The sequence below is a fragment of the Pelobates fuscus genome, chromosome 1, assembly GCF_036172605.1.
Source record: "Pelobates fuscus isolate aPelFus1 chromosome 1, aPelFus1.pri, whole genome shotgun sequence".
In the NCBI taxonomy this organism is placed as follows: domain Eukaryota; kingdom Metazoa; phylum Chordata; class Amphibia; order Anura; family Pelobatidae; genus Pelobates; species Pelobates fuscus.
This window is the reverse complement of record NC_086317.1, coordinates 78,231,345-78,239,490: the sequence shown is the minus strand read 5'-3', so window position 1 is coordinate 78,239,490 and position 8,146 is coordinate 78,231,345.

Below are 8,146 nucleotides of genomic sequence, written 5' to 3'. Positions count from 1 at the left end.
AGTGACTGGTGTAACAGCTGTGCGTGTACGGGAATTCCCTGAGTGTTTATTGTGTTATTGTGTACGTTTCACTTGGTAACCGTACCACGTGGTGCTGTTGCCAGAGGAAACGGGTGTGACTGTTGAAAAGTACGCGTGCATAGTATTCGTTGTCAACGACGTTCCATTGATAAGTATGGGCGCGTCGGAGTCAACGATTCCGGATCCCTTAGGTTGTATGGTGAAGAATTTTAAAAAGGGATTCAAAACATGTGATTTTGGGGTTAAAATATCTCCTGTACGTTTGGTCACTTTGTGTACTAGGGAGTGGCCTACTTTGGTTGCGGCATGGCCGCCACGTGGCAGTTTGGATACAACTCTGGTACAGCGCTTACACGTGGCTGTATCGGGTAGGCCTGAACTTTACGGGCAGTTTCCTTATATTGATTGTTGGAGACAGGCCGTAAATGACTCGCCAAAATGGATTCAGACATGCCACGAGGAGCAATGTCGCCTCATGGTGGCTAGGACTTGTTTGTCCACTAGGACTGGTGTTAGGCCCATTTTGGACACGCCCCCTGAGTCCGAGATCCCTTTGCCGCCCCCTTACTTTCCTTTAAGAGGAAGTGACGCGAATGCAGGAAGTCCTGCACCCCTTCCCCCATTGCCCCCATCCACTTCCGCTTCCTCCTCCAGTACAGAATCCACCCCCTCTCGTACTAAATCTCCCCTTCCGGAACCAGAACCAACCCCCATTAGATCTGAATATCCTGATTTGGCGCCACTTCAGACTTCCGGTCAAGCTTCTTCTAGCTCGGCTCGAAGTGTTCTATTTACTAACTTTTCCCAAAACCAAGCTCCCACATCCTCATGCTTTATTACCCCCCGACCGGAACCTCTAACTGACGCCCCTCTACGTAGCCCCATACTAACCCGACAACTGACCGGTACCCAACAATTAAAACATTATCAGATGCCTCTTCGTCTGAATCCCGGGTCAGCCTATATCGATGCCGCAGGTCAAATGGCACATGCTGACCCAGTCTTCGTATATGTCCCGTTCACGACTACCGATCTCTTGAATTGGAAGACCCGCAATTCCTCGTACACTGAGAAACCACAAGCTATGACCGATCTGTTCACCTCGATAGTTCAGACACATAACCCGACATGGGCTGATTGCCAGCAGTTATTAATGACTTTGTTCAATAATGAGGAAAGGACAAGGATTAACCAAGCGGCCATTAAAGCGCTAGAGGATAGAGCCCGTGCTTTGAATCAAGCCAATCCAGCAGCATGGGCCGCAACACATTATCCTAACACCGATCCCGACTGGAATGTAAATGGTGCTGATATGGTTCAACTCAGAGCCTATAGAGACGCTTTAATTGCTGGCATGAAAGCCGGAGGAAAGAAAGCCATTAATATGTCGAAGACAGTTGAGGTGATTCAGAAAAGTGATGAAGCGCCCAGTGTTTTTTATGACCGATTATTGGAGGCATACCGCTTGTATACCCCCTTTAATCCGGAAGACGCAGATAATTCCCGAATGGTGAACTCCGCCTTTGTCAGCCAAGCTTACGGAGATATTAAGCGCAAGCTACAGAAGTTAGAAGGGTTTGCAGGTATGTCTATCACCCAACTAATGGAGGTAGCGAATAAAGTATACATGAACAGGGAAACAGAGACTAAGAAAGAGGAAGAGCGTAAGATGCGTAGAAAGGCAGATATGTTAGCGGTAGCGATCGCAGGCGTAGATAGACGGGGCCCAGATAGAGGCGATAGTAAGTGGAATGAGGAACCTCTAAGTAGAAATCAGTGCGCATACTGTAGGGAAGAAGGGCATTGGAGAAATGAGTGTCCGCGAAGAGAACAGTATGAGAGAGACAGACCTAGGACAGGTTATGGAAACTTTAGAGGCAGAGCGAGAGGTAGAGGAGGCCCCGGAGGGAGTAATGGTAATAGAGGGAGCAATGGGAACAGAGGAAGTGTTAGGGAAGATAGGTATTTTCCAGCAGCGCAAAGGTCCCGCGATAGAGAAGGTAGGGACTTTGTAGGATTGGCTGACACGGTCATGGAGGACTATTGATACCGACCGGGCTCCATCCCCCTTGGTCGAGCGGAGCCTATGGTCGATGTATCAATAGGGGGAAAAAGGAGTGCGTTCATGATCGACACTGGTGCTGAACATTCAGTGGTGACTAATCTAGTTGCTCCTCCATCTGGAAGGACTATTACTGTAATAGGAGCAACTGGAAGAAGTGCTGAAAAACCGGTTCTTAAAAGTCGACTCTGTACATTGGGAGGCCACGTAGTAAAACATCAATTCCTTTATATGCCTGAATGTCCAGTCGAATTGCTGGGACGTGATATGCTATCTAAGTTACAAGCGCAGATTACGTTCCTACCAAATGGAACAACATCCTTAAAGTTTAATGGACCTTCAGGTATTATGACATTATCCGTACCAAAGGAAGAAGAGTGGCGACTTTATACAGCGTTGACTAGCCAAAACCCTAGGAGTGATGAGTCCTTATTCAACATACCAGGAGTTTGGGCAGAGAACAACCCACCAGGACTGGCCCGCAATATTCCACCTATTAAAATCGAACTAAAACTTGGGGTTTATCCAGTGAGCCTAAGACAATATCACATCCCGCAGAAGGCTAAGAAGAACATACAATCTTATCTGGATAAGTTCATACGGTATGGTATCCTAAAATTCTGTACTTCCCCCTGGAACACCCCATTGCTGCCTGTTCAAAAGCCCGGTACAGATGAGTATCGACCTGTGCAGGACTTGAGAGCAGTCAATGATGCGGTTGTTAGTATACATCCAGTTGTACCCAATCCATATAACCTGCTTGCTTTAATTCCGGGCGGGGCTACTTACTTTACAGTCTTAGACCTCAAAGATGCCTTCTTTTGCCTCCGAATTGCCGCAGAAAGTCAATGTATCTTCGCTTTCCAATGGGAAAATGCTGTAACGGGCTCAAAACGCCAAATGACCTGGACAAGACTGCCCCAAGGGTTTAAAAATTCACCTACCCTATTTGGTTCAGCTCAAAGTCAAGATTTATTGGATTTCGAGTCCATCCCAGGAGAGTGTGTATTGTTACAATATGTAGATGACTTGTTGATAGCAGCAGTTACAAAGGAAATATGTCAGCAAGCGACGCACGATCTACTACACATTCTCTGGAAGGCAGGATACAAGGTGTCTAGAAAGAAGGCTCAGTTGTGTTTGCCAACTGTCAAATATCTGGGATTCCATATCTCTGAAGGTCAAAGAATTATGGGGCCAGAGAGAAAAGAAGCTGTGTGCCAAATACCGATACCCAAGAATAGAAGACAAGTGCGAGAATTCTTGGGGGCAGCAGGCTTCTGTAGGATATGGATTCCCAGCTACGCGATACTGGCGAAACCTCTGTATGCAGCTATCAAAGGTACAGAGCACGACCCCTTCTTATGGACTCAAGAACAGCAAACGGCATTTGAAGATGTGAAGAAGGCTTTGATGAGTGCCCCAGCATTAGGTCTACCTGATCACACACGACCATTCTACCTGTATGTACATGAGCAAAGAAGAATGGCTGTGGGAGTATTGACACAGTACTTGGGATCATGGCAAAGACCTGTCGCCTACATGTCTAAGCAACTGGATGCAGTGGCCAGCGGACTTCCACCTTGTCTAAGAGCCGTAGCTGCAGCCGCCCTGCTAGTAGCTGAAGCCGATAAACTCACTCTGGGTCAAGAACTTTATGTACGAGTCCCACATGCAGTACAGACGTTGTTGGATTACAAAGGAAATCATTGGTTTAGTAACAGCCGTATGACCAAGTATCAAGCAATGTTGTGTGAAAACCCAAGAGTGCATTTAGAGACTGTAAACACCTTAAATCCAGCTACCCTTTTGCCACAACCTACTGAAAGTCAACATGATTGTTTGGAAGTAATGGATGAAGTATTTTCAAGTAGACCAGATCTTCGTGATTTTCCCATCCAGAACCCCGATGTTCAATATTACACCGACGGCAGTAGTTATGTGAAAGAAGGGATCCGCTATGCAGGATATGCAGTAACAACAATAGACAAGGTGATAGAAGCTCGGCCACTGGCGAAAGGAACATCAGCACAAAAGGCAGAATTAATAGCACTGACACGAGCGTTACAATTGCCTTAAGGTTTAAGAGTGAACATCTACACGGACTCCAAATATGCGTTTTTAAGCACTCATGCCCACGGAGCTTTGTATAAAGAAAGAGGACTATTGAATTCAGAAGGCAAAGAAATCAAGTATGCAGCTGAAATCCTACAACTATTGGAAGCAGTGTGGAAGCCGAAAGAAGTCGGTATTATTCATTGTCGAGCGCATCTGAGAGGAGATGGTGATGTAACCAAAGGAAATCGGATGGCAGATAGTGCAGCTAAGCGTGCCGCTGAATCAGGAAGACAGGAGTATGTGGGGCATATAGCTGCTCTTATACCAACTCCACTGTCTCAATGGACTCCAGTTTATACAGCTCAAGAAGAGGAGTGGTTAAAGACTGAACCTGGAAAGTATTTGGAGAACAAATGGTATCAGTTAGAAGATGGAAGAATAGTCATTCCAGCATCACTAGCGGTAGAAATTGTCCAAAACTATCACAACGGGACACATTCTGGGAGAGACAGCACAGAAGAATCTCTCAGAAAACATTTCTACATACCAAGATTGTCCAACTTGACTCAGGCCATTGTACGAAGATGTGTAACGTGTGCTAAAAATAATGCAAGGCAAGGACCAGTAAAGCCACCAGGAGTCCAGTTTATGGGGGGACTCCCCATGTCCGATTTACAAATTGACTATACAGTGATGCCTAAATCGGGTGGACATCGTTACCTGCTGGTAATTGTGTGCACCTATTCAGGCTGGGTAGAAGCATGTCCTACTCGTACAGAGAAAGCAGGAGAAGTTGTGAGATTCCTGCTACGAGAAATAATACCCCGATATGGACTACCCTGCTCTATAGGATCGGACAATGGTCCAGCTTTTGTTCACCAGTGCCTACAACAACTGACTCATATGCTTGGTATAAAGTGGAGGCTTCATACGGCATATAGACCCCAGAGTTCTGGTAAGGTAGAGAGAATGAATAGAACTATTAAGAATCAGTTGGCTAAAATGTGTCAGGAAACCCAACTTAAGTGGAACGTTCTCTTACCCATAGCTCTATTGCGAATCCGCAGTACACCTACCAGAAGGATGGGCCTCTCTCCTTTTGAAATTATGTATGGGCGACCACCTCCCGTACTTGATAACTTAAGGGGGGATTTGAGTCAGTTGGGAGAAGGAATTACCCGGCAGCAGGTTGTAGAGTTGGGTAAGACTATGGAGGAAGAACAGAAATGGGTACAAGATAGATTACCTGTGAATATTTATCCCCCAGTTCATAGTTACCACCCAGGAGACCAAGTGTGGATTAAAGAGTGGAATAATGTACCGTTAGGACCCAAGTGGAGAGGTCCTTATGTTGTTCTTTTGTCTACCCCTACAGCGATAAAAGTAGCCGAAGTGACTCCGTAGATACATCACTCCAGGGTTAAACCAGCAGCAGTCGATTCTTGGCAAGTTACAGCAGATCCAGAGAATCCCTGCAAGATCCGGTTAAAACGCACGACTCAGTCGGAGTGACGAGGAACCTTGTGGATTACAAATTTTATTGTTTCGGAGATTTGGTACGTGAGTGAGAGGGCCATAATAAAGCCTGTCCGCTCACCGACGTACAGCATATAAGCCAGGAAAGTCTCGAAGGGACTCCTGTGAAGACGAGCAGAACTCCATTCCCTGCAGCCCTTACATCCTGGAAGCTGAGGTGCCTTCGCACGGACGAAGACTGAGGATGACGACGAAAGATGTGTTTATGATAATGTTTATTTATGTGTATTTTTATATTCAGGAAGGTAGAGGTACCGACACTCCTAGCTGTGAGGTATGCATTAAGACTACAAGAACAGGTAACCATATTTCCCAAACCCTAATTTGGCATTCACAATACGAGTGTAAAGGAGATGTATCAAGATGTAGATACCTAAATATAGAATATAGTGTGTGCCATTTAGGAGTAGGAGAACCTAAGTGCTTCAGTCCGGAGTATCAACCTCGTACAATTTGGTTGACTCTCAGGAATGGAGATCCTCAGGGGACCCTAATTAATAAGACGGTGTTAGAATCCGTACATTCTTCGGGTGTTCTGCTATTTGATGCGTGTAAGGCGATATCAAGTGGTAGAAAGCCGTGGAATGTATGTGGGGATCTTAGATGGGAGAGGACGTATGGGTCTAACGATAAATATATTTGTCCCAGTAGTAAAAATAAATATGTGAGTCCTAGATGCCCAAATAGAGATTATAACTTTTGCCCATATTGGTCTTGTGTGGGGTGGGCAACTTGGGGACAGACAGTAGACAAGGACATGATTGTGACTAAGTTGCCTAGCAGCCCATATTGTAAGTCTATGGAATGCAATCCAGTCCATATACTTATAAATAACCCCGACAAGTTCTTAGATACATATGGTAATTTATTTGGGTTTCAAATATATGGGACGGGTTTAGATCCTGGGACAGTATTGTTTATAGGGATAGAGACTGATACGGTATCCTCCCAAACTCATCAAGTATACCATTCCTTTTATGAAGAGATGAGTATAGATAATAAGATCCCCCATAATGCTAAAAACCTGTTCATTGATTTAGCCGAAAGTATTGCCGGTAGTCTTAATGTTACCAACTGCTATGTGTGTGGAGGTACTAACATGGGAGACCAATGGCCTTGGGAAGCAAAGGAGGTAATGTCCGGTTCTGAGGCAGTTGACCAATTAATATCTACACAAGCCGATTATCATATGAGTGTTAGAGGTAAATCTGAGTGGAGATTAAAGACCTCCATCATAGGTTATGTTTGCATAGCAAGGAAAGGAATGATGTATAATACTTCTGTAGGAGAATTAACTTGTCTAGGGCAAAAAGCTTATGATGATGATACAAAGAATACAACTTGGTGGTCGGCTTCAAATGTCTCAGAACCATCTAACCCGTTTGCTAGATACGCCAATTTAAAGGATGTGTGGTTTGACCTATCCATCACATCTACTTGGAGAGCCCCAGCAAATTTGTACTGGATCTGTGGTAAGAAAGCCTATTCGGAGTTGCCACAGGACTGGGAAGGGGCATGTGTGTTGGGTATGCTCAAACCATCCTTCTTCTTGTTACCTATTGAAACAGGTGAGACTTTAGGTGTTAAAGTGTATGATGTGAATCATAGGAAGAAAAGGGGACCCATAGAGATAGGCGCCTGGGAAGATAATGAATGGCCTCCCCAGCGTATTATAGATTATTATGGGCCAGCCACGTGGGCAGAAGATGGTACCTTTGGTTATAGAACCCCTATTTATATGCTCAACCGTATTATACGATTACAGGCGGTGGTTGAGATTATTACTAACGAGACATCACAAGCGCTCAATCTTCTAGCGAAGCATAATACCAGGATGAGGACAGCAGTCTACCAAAATAGATTAGCTTTGGATTACCTTTTGGCAGTAGAGGGAGGTGTATGTGGGAAGTTTAACCTGAGCAATTGCTGTCTTCAAATAGATGACGAAGGGCAAGCAATAGCTGAGCTTACTAGCCATATGGTTAAATTAGCGCATGTGCCTACTCAGGTATGGAAAGGGTATAATCCAAGTAGTTGGTTTGGTAGCTGGTATGAGTGGTTTGGAGGGCTTAAGGCAGTGGTAGGTGGAGTCCTACTGATTTTAATGGTGTGTCTACTCCTGCCGTGTCTTATACCCTTAGTAGTTAGGTCTGTGCAAAGCCTGATAGAAAATATAGCAGAGAGGAAGGCTGCTGCACAGATAATGGCAATTTATAAATATAAGGCTCTAGATCAAGGAGAACCAATGCAAGATGAGTGTTGAAGATTCACATCATAAGATAAGTCTGGTCTGGTTCAAGGTAACTTGCGGTGTATGCAAACTAAGGTTAAGTGATGCCTCAAGTAATTGTGAAATATCAAGAGGCATCAAAGGGGGGAATGTGGTGGAATCTCGGTAAAAATAAATTTAGTAGGCCGAGATTACCACGTGGCATGTGTACGTGCATATGCTGACGTATCGATCAGTTG